Source organism: Camarhynchus parvulus, chromosome 1 (assembly GCF_901933205.1).
Source record: "Camarhynchus parvulus chromosome 1, STF_HiC, whole genome shotgun sequence".
NCBI classification, from domain to species: domain Eukaryota; kingdom Metazoa; phylum Chordata; class Aves; order Passeriformes; family Thraupidae; genus Camarhynchus; species Camarhynchus parvulus.
The window spans coordinates 2,601,075-2,621,400 of NC_044571.1; the positions used below are offsets into that span (position 1 = coordinate 2,601,075).

General features: G+C 47.1%; 1 protein-coding gene across 2 annotated transcripts in view; it reads left to right on the forward strand.

Moving 5' to 3' along the window:
- Positions 1–5,241: 5,241 nt before the first annotated feature.
- DYRK1A (dual specificity tyrosine phosphorylation regulated kinase 1A) overlaps positions 5,242–20,326 on the forward strand; it is a 78,078-nt gene continuing 62,993 nt past the window's right edge. The window contains exon 1 of one of the 2 annotated variants that reach the window (XM_030970910.1): positions 5,242–5,332. The gene's annotated coding sequence lies outside the window, so the exon portion shown is untranslated. Of the gene's footprint in view, positions 5,333–5,403; positions 5,839–20,326 lie in introns of those variants that run through there. The other variant, XM_030970843.1, reaches the window with a different exon arrangement.

Consider the following 20,326-nt stretch of genomic DNA (forward strand, 5'->3'; position numbering starts at 1 on the left):
TCCATGCAGGAAGGCTGGAAAGAGAAAAAATGGGACAGAATACCCGTAATCACACTCCACTGCCATAGAATCACAGTTTGGGTCAGAAGGGACATTAAAAACCACCCAGTGCCACCTCTGCCATGGCAGGGACACCTCCCACTGTCCCAGGCTGCTCCAGCCTGGCCTTGGGCACTGCCAGGGATCCAGGGGCAGCCCCAGCTGCTCTGGGGCACTCTGTGCCAGAGCCTGCCCACCCTGCCAGGGAACAACTTCTTCATATCTCTACCTAAATTTCCCTGTTTCAGTTTGAAGTCACTGCCCCTTGTCCTGTCACTCCAGTTCCTGATGGATTGTCCCTCTCCAACTTCCCTGTTGCCCCTTCAGACACTGGAGGATGCTCGGAGGTCTCCACACATCCTCCTCTTCTCCAGGCTGAGCAATCCCAACTCTTCAGCTGTTGTGTTGTTTCTTTTACATCTCTTCCATTTCTCTAGAATGCTCTACGTTATTTTCTTTCTTAGAACTCATTTCTCCACTCTCTTTCCTCCTCATTTTTAATGTGCTTTTTTTTTTCTAATTTTTTCTCAATTTTTCTGCTTATTATTGTTTTTTTGGTCCCAAATATTTTGCTTTCTAAGGGGTGGTCTCTTAGGAAGAGAAACCCAAATATTTCTTACAAGCTTGTCCACTGATTCATGTAGAATGCACACAACCTCCTGTTTTCAAGCACTGCAAACCTACTCCAGGTGGTTTGTGATGGACAGTTTAAAAAAAGGACTCTTGAGTCTTTCCTGTCTTGGCAGTCCCTCCCTTCCTAAGGAAAATAAAAAGGAGTAAGATTTGATAACTTTTGATAAGCAAGAACTTGGGTTCCCTTCATCCAGGTGACAACTCTGTGCAAAGTTTCCAGGTGAGGCAGAATTCTGGTGGAATCCCAGCCTGGAGGATCCCTAAGCTAAACCCTAAACCTCCAGCACAGAACACAAGTTCTGTTTCTGACAACACTTTCCTCCTGATTTCTTCCTCCTGATGTCCAACCTGAACCTCCCCTGGCTTTTTAATGAAATGGATATTGAGGAGAACACTTTTGTACCATGCAGATTATTGATTATCCAAATAAAATTAACAAGCCAAAAATATCTAGTTGTTTGTGCTGGAAAATAACATTTAAAAAAGATGCCATCACGTTTTAAAGGACATTTTATCTCTGCCCAAGGTGCCAGGGCTTGGATGTAGCCAGTAAAATAAAAGTACAGGATGACTGAGCAAATGCACAAACTCTTGAAAACTCTGTAATATTTTTAAGTGTTAGCAAAATAAACCCTCAAAACCTGACAAAATCCCCAAACCCCAGGAAGTTACAGTAATGCAGTGAACAGTGTAACAAATTTCTGTGAGCTTTGTAGTTACCTACACTGAGCAACAGAGAAACTGTTCTGTCACTGCAATCACAGAGACCAGAAAGAGATTTTAGAGGGGAAAAAATCCTCAGGGAATGCCCCCCCTGCTCCTCTCTGAGAGTGGAGCTGTTCTTCCTGACTGAGGGACTGGGCAGAGGCTGGCCTTGGAGATCTTGGAATTGTCCATGTTGGAAGAACCCTCCAGGATCATCCAGCCCCACCAGCACCACCCCAATCCCTGTCCCCAAGGGCACATCCAGACTGCTCTGGGACAATCCCAGGGACTCCAAACCTCCCTGGGCAGCTCAGCCCAAGGCCTGACCACTCTGTCAGGGAAATTTTCTGTCCCAATCTCCAACCTGAGCCTCCCCTGGTGCCATTTGAGGCCATTTCCTCTCCTCCTGTCCCTGCCCCTCCTGTCAGGAGCTGTGCAGAGCACTGAGGTCCCCCCTGAGTCTCCTTTTCTCCAGGCTGAGCCCCTTTCCCAGCTCCCTCAGGTGTTGCTTTCCACATCTCAGGACAAGAGCCACATTCTGGCCACGCTCAGAGTCAACAAGAGAAGTGTCAAAAGCAGCTCCAAGTGACCTCAAATCTTTCTGGGGCTGAGGGCTATGAGAAAGGAGCACTTAAATCACGGTGCTCCCAAGCACCTGCCACGGCGGGAAGGTGCAGTTCCATAGCGAATTCCAACTCACCAAACACCTCAAATTCCACTCCTGGGGTGGTCCCACGATTCCCCTGTGCACCCCTGTCCCTGGAGAGGGACTTTTCACAAGGGATTTGGGTGACAAACAGGAATGAATGGCCTTAAGCTGAAAAGGAGAGGTTTAGATGGTGTATCAGGGAGAAATCCTTCCCTGGGATGGAATTCCCAGAGCAGCTGGGGCTGCCCCTGGATCCCTGGCAGTGCCCAAGGCCAGGTTGGACACTGGGGCTGGAGCACTCTGGGACAGCGGGAGGTGTCCCTGCCATGGCAGGGGTGGCACCAGGATGAGTTTCAGGATATTCCTGAAGATGTGAACTGCTTTAACAAAGGAGATGTTTCCTGTCACACAGCAACAATTCCAGAGCTGCTGCCTGCACGTGGGAAGGGGAAGGATGACTGGAAGTTAAATATCAAATTTTCTTTCAATATTTCTTCAGAAATGCAAAAAAACAGCTCAAAATTCTGTCCCTGTGCCCCACAGGTGATTTCCCAGCTGCAGAGCTGCCCCAGCGCAGGGAGGAGCTGGAGCTGCTGCAGAGAGCCCAGAGGAGGCTCCAGGATGAGCAGAGGGATGGAGCAGCTCTGCTGGCAGGAAAGGCTGGCACAGCTGGCATTGTTCACCTGCACAGGAGAAGCTTTGGCCTGAGCTCAGGGTGGCCTTGCAGGGCCTGCAGGAGCCCCAGGAAAGCTGGAGAGAGACAATTTCCAGGGGATGCAGGGACAGCACCCAGGGAATGGCTCCACACTGAAAAATTACAGGTTTACATCAAATAATTGGGAAAATTTTCCTTCCTGTGAGGGTGGGGAGACCCTGGGATGGAATTCCATCCCTGGATCCCTGGCAGTGCCCAAGGCCAGGTTGGACACTGGGGCTGGAGCAGCCTGGGACAGTGGGAGGTGTCCCTGCCATGGCAGGGGTGGCACTGGGTGAATTTTAAGGTCCCTCCCAACCCAACCCACTCTGGGATTCTGTGATCACACAATTTAAGTAAAATTCTCAACACTTCAATTATTTGGGGGGTTTTGGCTGTGGCTGCATCCGTCTGCCAATCCTTGGCTGCTTATTTCCACCTTTTAAGCCAAGATAAAAAAAAAAAATTAAAACAGGAAGAAAAAGCAAATGGAACAAGTAACATGTCCTAATTTCTCCAAGGAGGCTGGCTGGGAACTGAAATGACTAGATTAAAGTATCACACGTCAGAATTAAAGTATTAGATAAAGGCCAGACTCTACTTTTTGATCTTTGTGGGCATTCCAGAAATTAAAAATAATTAAAAAATACATTAAAAACCCACTGTCACAGATTTAGGCTGGAAGCACCGATCCGGCAGTTCCGAGGGGAAAGGAGCCTTCCGTCAGCAGCTCGAGGCTCCCACACTGGGCTACTTCGAGTGCATATTTTAACTCATTTTTTGGGAAATATATTGATTTTTTGAGGGGGACGAGGAAGACCCCTGGATGCAATTGTGAGCCTTTTATTCTGTGATTCCCTCAACACCTCAAAGCTCCCATAGCAAGCTACTTTTAGTGCATTTTTAAACTCATTTTGGGGGAATATATTGATTTTCAGAGAGGGGTGAGAAAGACCCCTGGATGCAGTTCTGAGGGGAAAGGAGCTTTGCCTCAGCAGCTTGAGGCTTCCACACCTAACTCACTTCTGGGGGAAATATATATATATGTATATATATATAATCTATATTTTGGTTTTTTTTTTTTCTGATGAGAATTAGAGAAGCCCTGGACTGAATTCCAAGAGGAAAGGATCTTTCCCTCAGCAACTCAAGGCTCCCACAGTGGGTGACTTTTAGTGCGTTTTTTCACTTGTTCTTGGGGAACACAGATTTTCTGAGGGGCCAAGAAAAACCCCTGGACGCATTTCTGAAGGGAAAAGAGCCTTTTATTCTGTGATTCCCTCAGCACCTCAAAGGTCCCACACCAAGCTACTTTCAGTGCATCTTTAAACACATTTTGGGGGAATATATTGATTTTCAGAGGGGGTGAGAAAGACCCCTGGATGCAATTCGGAGGGGAAAGGAGCTTTGCCTCAGCGGCTTGAGGCTTCCACATCTAACTCACTTCAGGGGGAATGTATTTTTTTCTTCTGATGAGAATTAGAAAAACCCTGGACAGAATTCCAAGAGGAAAGAAGCCTTCCCTCAGCAGCTCAAGGCTCCCACACCGGGTGACTTTTAGTGCGTTTTTTAACTTGTTTTTGGGGAACACAGATTTTATGAGGGGCCGAGAAAAACCCCTGGACGCATTTCTGAGGGGAAAGAAACCCTCTAGAATCCTGTGACTGCCCCAACATGTCGCACGACTTTCAGCACATTTCCCAACTCGTTTTTTGGGGGTGATATTTTTAAGCCGGTCGAGAACGACCCGTGGACGCAGTGCCGAAGGGAGAGGAGAGGAGCCTTCCCTCAGCAGGTTGAGGCACTCCGGGCTCTTTGCAGTGCATTTTTTGAACGCTTTTTCCCTCAGCAGGTTGAGGCACTCCGGGCTCTTTGCAGTGCGTTTTTTGAACGGTTTTCCCCTCAGCAGGTTGAGGCACTCCGGGCTCCTTGCAGTGCGTTTTTTGAACGGTTTTTCGGGCACGTCTCGGTTTCCGAGGGGGCCGTGCCCGGCCCTGTCCCTCCCCACAGGCGGCGGAGGGCGGGAAGCCCCGGCGGGCTCGGCCTCGCGCTCCCGGCGCCCCCTGCGGGCCGGGGCCGGCACCGCCTCAACCGCCGGGTCCCCCCCGTCACCGGGAATGGCGACCGCTCCCCTTCCCCGCCCTGCCGGGGCCATCCCGGCCCGCAGCGCCGCCGACACCGTCACACGCCGGAGGGCGGGCGGGCACGGATGAGGAAGGAGGGGGAAGGAGCCGTTGCCATGGCGAGAGCGGCCCGCCCTTGCCTCCTCACGTCAGCGCCGTCTCCCGCCCGGCCGCGGGTGATTGACAGTTGCTATGGCAACAGGCTCGCCCCCGCCGCCATTTTGTCAGTTGGGTTTTTTTTTAATTTAAAAAAATATTAAAAAATTAAAATAAAATAAAATAATAATAATAAAAACAAGAGCAAACCGCTCAATTTCCGCCAGAGTTTCGGGGGTTATTTTTTTAAAGTTTTTTTTTTTCTTCTCCTTCTTCCGACCTCCACCGCGAAAGGAAAAGGAAAAGACGGGACGCAAAAAAAGTGCGCTCCGAGGGTCCCGCCGGGGATGCGCGGCCGGGCTTGAGGCGGCGGCGGTGCGGGAAGCGAAGCCGGTTCGTGAGGAAGAAGGGAGGGAGGGAAGGAGGAGCGGGCGGGGAGGGAGGGAGGGGGAGGGAGGTAGCGGCTGGCAGGCGGGGGAGGGAGGGAGGGAGCGAGGAGTTCCCGGGGGCTCGGTACGGCGCTGCGCTTCCCCCCATCCCCTCCTCCTCCTCCTTCTCCTCCTCCTCCTCCCGCTCCTCCCGCTCCCCCCGCCGCTGTCCCCGCGCTCCCGGCCGGGGCTCAGGCCGCCGATCGCAGCCGAGCCGAGGCGAGGCCGAGCCGCCGCCGGGCGCTGCGCAGGTTTGGACCGCGCGCCATTTTGTGAGGGCAGCGAACAGCCAGAGCCCGGCCGGGGACCCGCCGGGCCGCCCGGGCTCCCCTTCCCACCGCGGGCAGAGCCGCGGCCCGAGGGAGGAGGAGGCGCCGCCGCCGCCGAGGCCCCCGGGGAAGAGCGGGAGGACGCGCCCGGCGCTCGCCCCGCGGAGGGAGAGGCCTCGCCCCGGGAGAAGCCGCCGCACGGGTGAGTGAGACGCCGCACCGCGGGACGAGCCGGGGCCGCCTCGCCCGGGCCCGCGGCGGAGGGGCCGCAGCGCTTCGCTGCCATCTTAGAGCGGGAGCGGCGGTAGGGCCGGGATCCATCGCCGCCCGCCCCTCCGCAGCCCGCGGCCTTTTTCCCCTTGGAGCGCGGCTGTGCCTTCCCGGGCCTTGGGAGCGGCGATGGAGGAAGGGAGCTCGCCCGGAGCCTCTCGGTGTTATGCGCAACGCCCTGCGGTGGGCGGGTGCGAGGGCTCGGGCCGGGCTGGCGGCGAGGAGGGCGGCAGGACTTGAAGCATCACCTGTTGTAGGGGAGGATTGGGATGCCCCGGCACCTGTGAGGGGCCGGTGGGGCGGGTGGGGAAGGTGCAGGGGAGATGGGGAAGGAGTTACCTGAGCGAGGTGCCTGTCATCCCTTCGGTGGGGGTGGGGAGGAGGAGGGAGCAGCGTTGGGAATAGACACAGGGACACGCAGGGACACACGGGCGCAGGGACAGGCAGGGACACACGGGCACTCCCCGGGGAGCTGCTGGAGGCACCGGCCGCGGAGGTCTTTAGGGAAAGGCTGGACGTGGCTCTCGGTGCCGTGGTCTGGTTGACAAGGTGGCCGTAGGTTGGACTGGATGATCTCGGAGGTCTTTTCCGTCATGAATGATTCCCTGGTTCCATGTTTTAGTAGCCGGCCGCGGCCTTTCAGGGATTCAGCTTTGTGTTCTGGAGGAATTGGAGCTCTGCTCGGATGCACTGGGTGCTCCTCTGGAGTGGCCGCAGTTCCCTCCCGCCGCCGCGGGATCACAAAACGCATCTTAAAGTCCTGCAATTCGAAATTTAGAAATTTCTGAATCTCAGTCGGCTTTGAAGTTTTGGGGTTAGCCCGTCCAAAGACCACGTAGGGCTTCTTTGATCGTGTCTCTAGATTGCTGCTGTTACTTAGTTCTCCTATTACTCCACAGCCATCGGTGGAAATGAACATTTATTGTTATTTAAAATCAACGAAGACAGAGTAACTGACTCCAAAATAAATCGACAGGCGTGTTTTTGACAAGCATCCTGGTTGAATCCGAATGAGAGTGTGCTGGTAACTTTTGCCAGGAGGTACTTGCAAGTCTCACACTGAGGTGGATGGAGTTTCTTGGGGACCTGGGTTTGAACAAGTTAACTTTTTTTTATTATCTTCTTGGTGTTTTCCTTACCATTTCCTCAAGAAAGATGTGTGAAGTTGAAGAACACTTAGATGATATCTGGTGATAAATTAGGAAATATTTAGTTTCTGGTAGTGTTTAATTCTTTGCCTGTAACCAAGCAGAATTTAACCTCCCTCCTTGGAATAGTCTGTAGCCCTAAAAAGTTTTGGTAAACTTGTTTCTCTCTTTCTCCACGCCGCCCTTCCCCCAGCCTCTGTAGGTTGGATATTTTTGGAAAATTAATTATACTTTATAGAATTAGAATAATAACACTGAAAATAACTCTGAGCTAGTATTTGTTAACTATTATCTATATATATTTGGTGTGTGTATATATAGATACTTTTGTAGGCTACGCTTCATGTTTTTGGCTTACATGAATTATTTAGAACTAGACTTTTTATTTGCAGTCTGAAGTAGAATATGTGTGTGAAGTGTTAAATTTACATTTTCTGCTGTGAATTAAAAATTCCGTCCAAGTTTATGAAGCTTATTGAGTTTAATTCACGGCTTTGGAATATTCCTTGGGTGGAGCAAGTATGTCTTGTTCAAAATTGAAGAGCCAGCAGGGTTTTCTTAAGCCAGGAGGGCAATAGGTCAAGAGTTTGATATTGTTTCCAGGCTTACAGGTAGGCTTGGTTACAAGAGCAGCGAGTGTTACAGTTCCTGCATCAATACTTGGGTGCATTTAGGGCTTGTCATTGGCGTCCCCTCCCCCAGCTGGACAGTGACGAGGATAATTTTACCCGATAGCAGCCAAGAGTTCTCCCTTTCAGTGCCGATTTATGGGCAGCGTTCCCTTCCTCGTGTGGAACACCCGGGGTCTCACCGGGCATTGATCCCGTTCGGGAGTCGGGGGTGCTGCAGGGTGGGGTTAACACCTGGTGGCCATCGGAGACTTGTGCAAAGTGCCTGATAGTTCAAACAAAGCAGCGCACCACCACCGGTGTCCGGGAAAAACCGTGCCTTGGTGGAGCTTTTCAAGTGACATTTAATTAGGACAGACTTGCTTACATGTGCCACATCTTCGAGTCATGTTTGAAACTGGACCACCTGCTCAGATGGTATGTGAAAAGAATAAACACTCCAAAACGGAGCTTTTATTTGCCGTGCAGGCATTTCACAGCTTCATCTGAGCTCAACTGGGTGCTGATTTGAAGACTAAAAACAATTGGTACCAAAAAAAGCACTTTTTGTTGCTATAATTAGATTACCTTTTGGGAATTCCTCTGAAAACCTGCTCATTTCAGGTGCTTTTAAGCCTGGCTGTGGGACTGCAGGTTGGAAGTTGTGTGACAGTTTGTGGTTTTGGGTGAGAATTGCAGCCTGGGATCTGTTTAGCCTTTCCATGGTCGCTTTGAATGCCATTTGGAGAGCTGTTCTCCACATGAAAGTACAAAACTTTCTGATACCTTTATATTATGGGAGTTGTATAACTTCTGAAATCCTTTTGTAAATAGATCTGTTGTTGTAGAACAGGATTATTTACAGAGAACTGCTGCTTTTGTCTTTATAACTGAGCACAATACATTATTTGTTGAGTTTACAGTTTCATCTCTGCAAAGAGGTTGATAAGAAATAGATTTTCACAAAAATTATGTAATAACTTTCTGGCTACTCAGACTGATGTTTATGCAGGGAGAGTTCTTTTTTGTTCTAAGACTTTTTTCTTTGTTATTTGTTATTATTTTTATTATTTGAAATAATACCAAAAACCTCTCTGAGCCAACTGATTTTCTTTTGAGCTTCTGAGGGGAGAAAGAAGTAATCAGGAGAAGGGGAATGCTCTTCCTTTTCCTTGCTCACCTCCACGGGTCCTTCAGGAGGAGGCTTATGGGAACTGTAGTCTTTGGATGCCTTAAAAACACCGGAGAAACTTTGGAAAATCAGGAATGCTTCCTTCCACAAAGACTTGTTCCATGTGTGGAGCTCCCCAGTGCTGGCTCTTCAAGGTGACACAACACACCAGTGGAATTGCAGTGATTATCCATTGCTTTATCCATCTTTTGGGGAAGGAAGGTAAAATTCTGCATTTAATTCTCATTTATCCCAGAATGACTGGGAGAATAGCTGGGCTGCTTTTGCTGGTACCAATGGATTTCATTCCTTCAGAGCAGGGCTCTGCTGTGTCCTCACCCTTGGTGTGGCTCACTTTGAAGGGAATTGCCTTTATCATCTCCTTAATTACTCAAAGTGTCCTGTCCTAAGGATTTTGGGGAATGTCCCCTCCGAAGGGCCAGGGAAACGTGGGAGACAATTCCCAACAGCTCTGCCTGCATCCATACAGTGAGAAACTGGTGCTGCTTCAGGCCCTGTATGAAAACAAAATCTGTGAAATCCCAGCTCAGAATTTTGGACAGGCAGGGAAATGCTGCTGTCACTGCACCACCACGAGCTGCCACCTATTTGTAAACATTCTCCATGCAAAGTTTCCAGCTCTGGGTAGCACCAAGTACCTGAAAGTGAAACTGAGTAAATGAAAGTAAAATTAAGTAAGTCCATTAAGTGTCAGTTTTGTTCCAGCTGTGAGAGACCAAGCTTTCAATTGCTGTTACATAAAGTTCCAAAGCCTCCTTTTTCCCCCCCCTTTTTCTTTTCCCCCAGAGGCAAATAAAAATAGACTGTGTTGTGAGTCAGTTAAAGGAATAGTTAATAATACATTAATACCTCTTTGTGTTGAAAAGTTTCCTCTTTCTTTTTGGTAACTGTTTGGATGGTGAAATAAGAGAGGGATGGAAATGTACAAATTGATTTCTGATGGCAGAGGCATTCCTTCAAAAAATAATGGGAAAAAAAAGAGACTGAATTATGTTGAGTTACTGGAAAAAATCAAATTAGTAAGACGACTAGTTCACAAAAGCATAAGTAAATAATTTTAATAATTAAATTAAACTTGCCAGTGAAGCTTTTATATCTTAGTGTCCCAAAAACCTGTTGTTCACTGGTTTTGTGGTTTCCTGACTGCAAACACATTTCATTCCAAATCCCCATTCCCTGTGTGTGTTCAGCTCATGATTTGTGCTTCTCTGAACTCCATAAATTGCTAATAACTCATTTACTGTGCTCCCGTTGGAACACCCAGCATCTCCTGTACAGAGAGAGCAGTTTTGTGCCCCTGGTCTCAGTTTGAGTTAAAACTCAGGGAAGGGTTAAAAGAGGAGAGAAATATTGTCAGGGAAGTGAATGTGTTGGTGCTTCCTCAGTTCTGTATTGTCCTGGTCACTGAGAGTTCCCTCACACTGATCTCTGCCCTGTCTGGCTGTAACTACAGCTTTTCCCTGCTCACAGCTGTAGAACCACATATATTCCAGTTTTTAAATGCAGTTTGAACAGGACTTACACATTAAATACATAGAGGGGTGTGTGTGGTCACAGACAAATCAGTTTCCATCCACTCTTTCAACGTCTGATTGATACTGGAAGCTCAGTAACTTTCCAGGATCATGATTCTGGCTTCTTTATTGTTATTCTTTCCAACTTGTGGATAATTAGGCATTAATGCAATGCTGTGCCAGAGTTAGTGTTGGAAATACATTGATTTCTTTGTTAATGTTACAAGATCTTGGGAGTTTTTATTGCTATAGAAGTTACTCATAAATACAACAAACACTGGGTCAGTGTTGTGGAATAACAGCTTAATGCACATTTTTCACCATCGTGAGATGTTCCTAAGCTTAGAATTCTGTGCTCTTGTACTTGGGGTGACTTTCTGTCAATGTCAGAGTGTTCCTTCAGAAACTGAGATAGGTATGGCAGGCCCTGTGCAGGAACAGGAGCATTCCTGCAAATGCTGGGGGTGTGTGTGATTGCACCTAGGGATCTCTGTCTTCCCACTGAAATCAGATTTTTCATGGAATCCCAGGATGGTTTGGGGTGGAAGGGACCTTAAAGTTCATCCCATGGCAGGGACACCTCCCACTGTCCCAGGCTGCTCCAACCATGTGTCCAACCTGGCCTTGGGCACTGCCAGGGATCCAGGGGCAGCCCCAGCTGCTCTGGGAATTCCATCCCAGCCCTGCCCACCCTGCCAGGGAGGAAATTGTTCCTAATATCTGATCTAAATGTGCAATTTTTCAGTGTGGAGCCATTCCCTGTGTGCTGTCCCTGCATCCCTGGCAAATGTCTCTCTCCAGCTTTCCTGGGGCTCCTGCAGGCCCCTGCAAGGCCACCCTGAGCTCAGGCCAAAGCTTCTCCTGTGCAGGTGAACAATGCCAGCTGTGCCAGCCTTTCCTGCCAGCAGAGCTGCTCCATCCCTCTGCTCATCCTGGAGCCTCCTCTGGGCTCTCTGCAGCAGCTCCAGCTCCTCCCTGCGCTGGGGCAGCTCTGCAGCTGGGAAATCACCTGTGGGGCACAGGGACACCAATCCCAAGCCCTTTCCCAGCCCAGGCAAAGTTCTGGGCTAGGAGCACACTGAGCTTCTCACCAGCCAGCACCCCCAGTCTCCTCCCCAGGGCTGCTCTCCATCCATCCCTGGGTTGTGTTTGGGGTTCCCCATGGCAGCCCAGGCTCTTGGCCTTGCTGAGCTCCATGGGGCTCTCCCAGCCCCACCTCTCCAGCCTGCCCAGGCCCCTCTGGTTGCCACCCTGGGTCTGTCCCACACAGCTCTGTGTCACTTGTGAGGGTGCCATGGGTCCCCCTGTCTCTGTCCCTGACAGAGTTTTTAAACTTTTGCTGAAGTCAGGCTCTAACCAGAGGCTCCAAACTTTCCTGGCTCTCTGCCCCATAATCAGAGGCAGTAGTAGGTGCAACTCTGGGTAGTGGTAACTACCCTGCAACTACCCAGTTACTACAGCTTCACTTGGAATGGTTCTTGTAGCTCCTCAAACTTTCTGTGGTGGTTTATTATTTTTAAGAAGCTTAGTATATTGTAAGGCTTAATTTTAAACTTAATTATAAAGCTTAAATTCAAAGGGAATTGATGTGTTTTGTGAACTGTCTCTAGTAGAGGCAGCATCACAAATGAGTCAGTTAAGTCTGAGTGAAAAGAGTATAAGAGATACAGGTAAAGTTTCTATAAGGACAACTAAGAATTGCTTGAGTTTGTGTTGTATTAATCAGAGACCCTTCTTGGGATCTGATTTCTCTTTTGGTTTGTGTTTACAGCGTGGAGGAAGTGTTGTTTCTTTCTGTGTCCCATTTCCTGACTTGGAGGTCCCTGTCCATTCCTCACCTGCTGCTCCACAGAATTTCTGGGACAGCCTTGGGGAAATCCCTTTGTTTGTGGTTTGGGTTTCCTTCTGTAAATAAAATGTTGTGAGTTCTGGTAATTATTGTAATTTGATAATCTGCTGTACAAAAGCTTAATGATAGAAGGTCTAAAACTCATCCTCTGGAGGTGTGGATGGAAATCCTTTCTGTGATGTGGCCCTTCAGGAAGGTTGGTCCTGTGTCCTGCAGGGTGGTCTGGGGATGTTCTCAGCTGTGTTTTCCCCAATTGCAGTGTCCATGTGAGCCCTGCAGTCTCTGACCCATCCCAACATTCATTTCTGGATCTCTCTGGAGTTAAATTAACCCGAGTCATGTTCACAGCATGGACCTTTTAAAACTTTATGAGCTCAGTGTTGAAACCCTGAGAAATCCAGGAGCACAGATGAGGACTGATGGAGCACAGGCCCTGCACTGCCTTCCTTGGTGCTTCTTGGCAGCTCTGGCTGCTCTGGGGCTCAGTCTGGAGTCCTGAGGACTTTGCTCTGTGTGATGGGCACCAGAAATGCTTCTCTCCTATCAGAGATGCTTTTCTCCTCTTAGAATTGGACACAGAATTCTACAAGTAGGTTTGAAGGTTCTGCCCAGTGCCCATTTACTTGGTTACACAATAAACCCAAACCCAAGTTTTTTTGCTAGAATATTTCCATTTAATTTATTGCAGAAGCCAATAAAGCAAGGAAAACCAGTTGGCCAAGTCGTGGTGTTATCAAGTTTTCTCTTCTGAAGGTTTGTTTAAAAACCCCACTTTTTTCTTTTCTTATTATGCAAAGAAAGAGTTGTGTAACTATTATAGAATGGTTGTATTCCACCTGCAGAAAGTGAGTATTTAATTCTGGTTTTCTGCTGGATGTTCTTAATCAGCACCCAGTTACTTCAAGAAATGAGAAAATGAGTTCTGCTTACAGTTCACAAGTTCCAGTGATGCATCTTGAAATCACCCCCTCCTGCAAAACTTATGGAGTAGATTTATTGAAAAACCTGTTTCAGTTTAACTGAAATGTAAAAGATTTTGTGCCACGGGCCCAGGGCCCCTGGGTGTGGTGTGTGGAGGAGGGGATGTCCCGGTGTGACAAAGGGACATTGGCTGAGGGCTCCTGCAGCACACACCTGGTGCTTTGGGCTGGGAGCACCAGAGGGAGCTGAGCAGCCACCTCTGGGCAGGGCAGGGGCTGGGCTTTCATTCCACAGCACAAAACCCAATCTCAGTCATTTTTAAAAATCTGAAAACAGGGAAAGACCACATTGGAGTAGTTCATGTCATTAAATCTCCTCTGGCACTGAGAAGTTCATGGTGGCCTCACGTGCTGAGGTTTTCTCTCTTGGGGTGGTTTGTTTGGAGTTTTTTTCCATTCTTTTATTCCTCCTTTTCTGTCCAGTGTAATAACTTCCACTTCTTAATTAATTAATTTTTTTTTTTTTAATCAGGAACATGTTCTGATTGAGACCAGTCAGTAATTTTTTGTGTGTGTGACAAAGATTTCCTAAGCTTATATTTGCTGTCCTTTGATGTACATTTCCAAAGTCTGCTAAGAGAGAGGGTGGACTTAACTGAGCTTCCTTATGTCATTCCTAATTTTTGAAATATTTATCACTGTATTTTCCTACCTCAGAAGTTTAATCCTGGGCCTACATAGTGCAACCCAGTATTTTCTAAGTGTTGGCCTCACTCTTTTGTTAAGATTTTGGGTCTTGTAGTTCCTACCTAATTTTATTGAAATGAGAGAACTTGTGATTATTTCTATGCAAGACTTTGAATATGGGCTGAAGAATTTTATATATTGACTTCCATATTTGAAAAGAAGTCCCTTGGTATTTTCTGATACAGGTTTCTTTAGCTGCTTTGCTATTTATTCCTGTGCACCACTGCAACTTTAAAAACCAAATCTTAATTTTCATCTTTGCATGATTTTTGTTTGCATGAAACAAAAGAATCTGAGGGCTGTGGTTTGAGGTGAGGCTGAAGCTCAAGATACATTTTTAGCAATCACAGAGTGGGCCCAGAATGCAATTTCTAAGTTTTGTGTAAATGATGTGTGTTCTGAAACCTCTGAACCCCCAACCTGACAGTGCCAAATGCTTAAACCTCCTTGATGTACATGAGAAGACAGGTCTGGATTGTATTCCTTAGGTTGGAAACATGGTCTTCCTCCCAACATTTCAGTCTTGACTGTCTCTGTGGAGTTACACTTGACTTTATTCATTATTTCCATAAAAATCTCCAAACTAAGTCAAGCACTCAAGCACCAACAAAAATGGGAGAATCATCTCTTGCTTTTGGTGGTCTGAACTATCTTTTATCATGTAATAAATGTATAAATTTAATTTTTTAAGTGAAATTTAGTAATTGATCACTGTCCAGAGCCTGCACTTGCTTTTAGATTTGAGACTTTCTCATGTCACATTTTAGTACCTGAATCGAGTAAATTCGAGTGGATTTTTCCAGCATGCCATGGAAAAGTTTTTCAGTGATTGGGATCTAACATACAGATAAACCCCATCCACCCAAACTTTCTGTATCCTATTGCCAGCCTGACCTGAGGCACTGAGCTCCTGTTTTTTGGGATGAGGAGAGGGAATTCAGGGATTTTTTGGCATCTTGTAGAGCTTTGTGCGCTGTCCATGAGATAAAGAACTCCCTGAGCTGCTGCTCTCCAGCAGGGAGTGAGAGCCAAAGGGTGAAGTGACGGGCCAGAGTCACCTGGGGAGTGCCCAAAATCACCTGGGGAGTGCCCAAAGTCACAGAATTCCCAGAATCACTGGGTTGGAAGAGACCTTCAAGCCCATCGAGTCCAGCCCAGCCCCAACAGCTCAACTGAGCCCTGGCCCCCAGTGCCACATCCAGGCTTTGTTAAACACACCCAGGGATGGGGACTCTCCAGGCAAACCATTCCAGTACTTTCTCACTCTTTCCATAAAAAACTTTTTATATTTTTCTATATTTTTACATTTCCCTGGGTGACCTGGTGAGTGCCCAAAGTCTCGGGGTGACGGAGCGGGCGGAGCTGAGCTGAAGGGTTTCTGTGATGCTTTAATAGCAGGATGCTCTTTGCATTTGCAGTTTCATTTGCCTGGAGTTTGTATTCTGAGTGCTCTGTAACTTGAAAAAGCAACCTCTTAAGGTTGGAGAGTGACTCAGCACATCCACATAGAGGTCTGCTCAAGGAATTTAGGATTTGCTTGGAAATTTGGGGGAATTAGGGTTTGAACTCGTTTTTCTCAAACAGAGTTGGTCTTTAAAAAATGCTGATTTTTTAATCTGCAACCTCTTTTCCCATTTGATCCTCATACCTCAATTTTGAGGAAAGTGATGGGGTATTTCAGGAAATGGTATCATTTTGGGATAGCTGGATTGACTTGGGTGGGTTGTTGTCTGTGTGCTCTCCTCCTGGTGCACACGAGAAGCATCTGTGCAATGAATAAATGTGAATTTCAATGGATATGACATTTATACAACTTCCTTGGTATGGAAGGGGAAGGAGGCATTTTGGGATTTGCCCACTTTGTGTGATGGGAACATGGAATCATGGAATGGTTTGGGTTGGAAGGGACTGTAAAGACTGTCTCATTCCACCCCCCTGCCCTGGGCAGAGCCACCTTCCCAGGCTGTTCCATGCCCCATCCAGCCTGGCCTTGGGCACTTCCAGGGATGGCACATCCACAGCTCCATCTTACCAGTCTGAGAGCTCCAACTTCTCTGGCAGGGCTGAGTTCTGAGCCTCAAGGAGTGACCAGTTTGGGGAGCAGAGAGTTACCTGTGCCAGTGTCCACAGGGTGTCTGACCAACCTTTTCCTGTGCATGAGTGTGCTTGGATTTTAGAGGGAAAACTGGCTAAATGTCTTAAATAAAATTTTTTAAAAGAATGTGTTCTGGTTTCAGCTGACCAAACTTGTGACAGAGTCCTGAGACATTGCTGGTGGTGCTGGCAGTGGAGGGGAGTAGAGCAACTGGAGCTGGGGAATAAAGATTGGAATTGTTGGGCTTCTGTGGCTGCACCCTCTTAAATTTGGGGGAAATTCAAGCAGAATTCATGATCTCTGTTTTATCCAGATCAGTCTTCTGGAATGAGATAAGGCCATAGGCTGGTACATCATTCCAGTGCTGAGAGGATGCTGAAGGGCAGCACAGCAAGAGCAGCATATTCAGAGAAAAACACAAGCAATGTTGATTTTCTCTCCCTTTTTCCTTCCACCCACCCAGGTCTGTCCATGTGTTCTTTGGGCTGGTGAAAATGACCTTGCTGTCCCCAAACCTGTACCTATCCCAATTGGAAATAATTGATACAAAAGAAGAATAAAGATGAAAAGAAAGAATTGGTTTTGTGTTTCATCAGTGTCAACTGATGTTACAAGTGTTGGCAAGCAGGAGAGAATCAACTTCTGGGGGTGATTGGCAACCAGTTCACCTGAAAGAGAGTCATGGCTTTTTGGCCATTGAAGGATTTATCAATGATGAATTCTTTTTGGAGCCATCCATACATGGATGAAGGCTTGGTGGGAAGTTCCTGTACATGGTGTAGAGCATGGAAACTCTTGGAGGGAAATTGTTGGAAGAGTTCTTCCAAGGCAAAGAGTGCAGGCAGGAGTTCTTTGAAGGCAGTGACCCCTTGAGCAGCTCCCCTTGCCTCCCCTGGGGCTGCCTGCTCCCACCTGCTGCGTGCTGGCACAGCTGTTTGCCAGCCCAGCAGTGAATCAGGCTGGCAGGGTGAGTTGGCTGAAGTAGATAATTTATATTTTTACCGTTGGGCTCTGTGGGGGTGGGAGTCGGGTTACACCGCAGCAGGGCTGGTGGGCTGGGCCGTGTGGGTGGGCACCAGGGCAGGGCTTGGGGAAGTGCCCCTGCGAGCGCTGGCCCTGCCTGCAGAGCACCATTCCCAGGGATTCTTGCCACCCCTCGTGCAGTAAATCATCCTCTGGCACCTCTGGCCCCTCCTCTGCCCTGTTGCTGTCTCAAACCTGCGAGCTCCTTGCTCAGCTGCTGCCGCTGTGCACTCCCAGCACAGCCTGCGCTTGGGGATCATTCCTGCCTCCTGATGCTTCTCTTCTTGCTCTCTTTTCCCTTCTCTTCTTCTTTTCCTCCCCTTTTTAACTATTTTCTAATTTCTGCTTGTACCCTTTCTCTCCCAGGTCTCTCTTACTGTAATTTGCTCACTTGCTCGTTCTTTCTCCTTTCTCTTCCCCAACAGGAAAAAATCCCCATTTTAAACACTAAAACCTCTTAAGAAACCCCAGGTTTTTAATTTTCTGTGCATCCCCCCCAAAACAATACCACAAACCAGTACTACATACAGGTTTTATGTCTGTCTCATTTACTTCTGAATTTTCACTGGACTCCTGTATTGCCTTAAGATGGGCGTACACACACCAAATGTGTTTTTCCTGTTTTTCCTTTTTGGACAAACTGAAAAATGAATTGAAGTTCCCAAAGTTAACTTGTAAGAAAAGGTATTTTCACTGTATAAGCTGGGAGCTGAACCTGCTGAATTGTGGAGTAAAGATTGCTTTGTTTTCTTCTTCCTGTTCTGCAAAGGAGACATAAAAAATGTTTCTATTCCACACAAGCACCAGCTGGGCCAGTTATGTTAAAAACCAACCCAAACTCTTTTGGAAATTCCATGCTTGCTTGTCCTCTTAAACAGGTGACCAGCTTCACATCCATGCATTCAGAGACACAATATTTTAGCCCAAATTATTTAAATTTTGTTGATATTTATTTACCTGTTAGTTGGGAAAAGTAGAAGTGCTCATGCTTTAATATCTGAATCCATCCACTTGAATATCCATCCATATTTTAACAATCCAAAGTAACTTCAAATAAAATTGAGCAATACCCTTACTCTTTATGGCAGGAAAAAGCAGTGAAATTCTTCTGCCCATCCCCTTGGCTTCTTTGAGTTTTTGAGAGCTGTTTTCTCCATGCCATTCCAATTTTTGGAATTCCTATATGATAATAAATATAAGGGAGAGTGTGAATTACAGTGGTTATCTCTGGAGATGTTCAGTGCTTCCCTCTTACTTAGTAAATAAAATTACTGCTCATAGATGCTGGATCTGTGGTGACTCACAGCTTCACTGATGATTTTCTTCCTTAATTTTCTTAATCCCTTTGAGTAGTTTTCCCGTGAACTCTGTCCATCCTGCTTGGTTTCTGTGTGGTTTTTTTTCATGGCACTGCTCAGTTCCAGGAGCAGCTGAGGTTCCTTAGGCTCTGCTCTGGTGTTTGGTGCTTGTCTTCCCCCCCTCCATCCCCTTTTTTGGTATTCCATGGCATTTCTCCTAAAGCCAAATTTCTTTTTTCCCTGAGTTGCTTTGGGTTGAATGTCTGTGAAATATTTCAGACAAAAATGTCTGAGCAAAAAAGGGCGAATTCCAGGCCTTGGCTGCTGGATCAGAGAATCCCAGAATTATTTGGAAAATGGTTGGGAGAGCCCTCCCAGCCCATGGAGTCCCAGCTGTGCCCAGAGCACTCAGTGCCACCTCCAGGGGACACCTGCAGGGATGGGCAGCCCCTGCAATGTGTCAGGACCCTCTTTCTGAGCTGTTTCAAACCTGGGAGCAGGAGCAGCACTGCACCAAAAGTTCCCTTTTCCCAGCAGTTTTCCTGAGAAGCACAGCTCATCATCCCATGGAATGCACCAGCTCAGGATCTTTAGTACAAAGGTAAAGACAAGATCTGCTGGGAAAGTGGCTTTGGTTTGGAGTCTTTCCATCCATCCCAAGCTATTCTTGGGAGTGTGAACTTCAGTGGGACACTAAAGGCTTTCTTGCTTTTTTATTTCCTGGATACCTTGGACTTGGCAATCCTGAGTGCTCTTTGGAGGGTTGTAAGGTCAGGATTTAAAAGCTTTTTTTTATAATTTGTCCTCATTTCCTTCCTGCAACCTGCTTTATTAAAACCATTTTAGGAATTGTTATCAAGGAAAAAAATGCTACAGGAGACCAAACTTCTCTGGTAAGGCCTTACCAACTTCTGATGCTGGCAGAGATAGTGGTATTTAACAAAAATTGTGTAGTCTTACCATGACCTAGATACTTAAATGGATAAGTTTGTCAGAGATTTAGTGTAGTGTCTACTTCTGAGGCAAATGAGAAGCATCCTGGAGAGCATCAGACTGACCAGTGTCAGCTCCACACTGGGATGCTGGAATTGGGGAATTTCCCATAAACTTGTCCCAAAGGTTCAACTTTTTCTGTTTCTCCTCATAAAAGTCGAGTTGGACCAAGTGAATGTGAGAGAGCTCTGCTAGAGAGACTTTGCCTGGCCCTTTGTGTCACTGAGGGATAAAAGTCTCTTAAACTTTTATCTTACAGCTGCCATCAGGGAATAACCCCAAGTGAATTCCGTGCTTCTCCATAGTGCCTGTTCTCAAAAAATGATTCAAGCCAGTGTTATCCCAAATTTACAGACTGAGCTTGAGCTGCACATCCAGGACCTGTCCACTCGGGACTGAGTCACCTCCAGCCTCTTGCTGGATTCCTGAAGCTCAGAAAATCATTGGTTTCCATATTAATAAGCAGGAAATAATCAACTTCTGGGGGGTAGTTGATGGGCAGTCAGTTCACTTGAAAGAGAGTCATGGCTTTTTGGTCACTGAAGGCTTTATAAATGATGAATTCTTTTTGGGTGGATGAGAAATTCCTGGAGGAAATTCTAAGGAATTTGGGTACATATCAGATGATAATTATTACATTCTCATCTTATTTTTTTTAACATTAAAGACAATGGCTTTATGTAGGAGAACAAATATTCTGGAGTCTCCAGTGAGCTACCAGTAACTGTATTTTTGGGGGTGAATGATAAATTCTCTATTCAGTGTGATAATAAATGTACCCAGTGAAGCTTTTGCTGCTTGATCTGCACCCAGTGTCTGCACTGGCTTTTCTCCCTTGCATCCACGTGCTTTTATCACTTGGACAGGATGCCTGAATTATTCTTATGGATTAGAATACCACTTAAAAAGGAGGAATTTGCAGCTTATTACCTCCCCCTGCCTGTATCTCAGTATACCTTGGGATATACCAAGATTTGCTTGAATATTATGCTTAACAGCAGGGATGGATGGAGGCTGAAAAGATAATGCAACA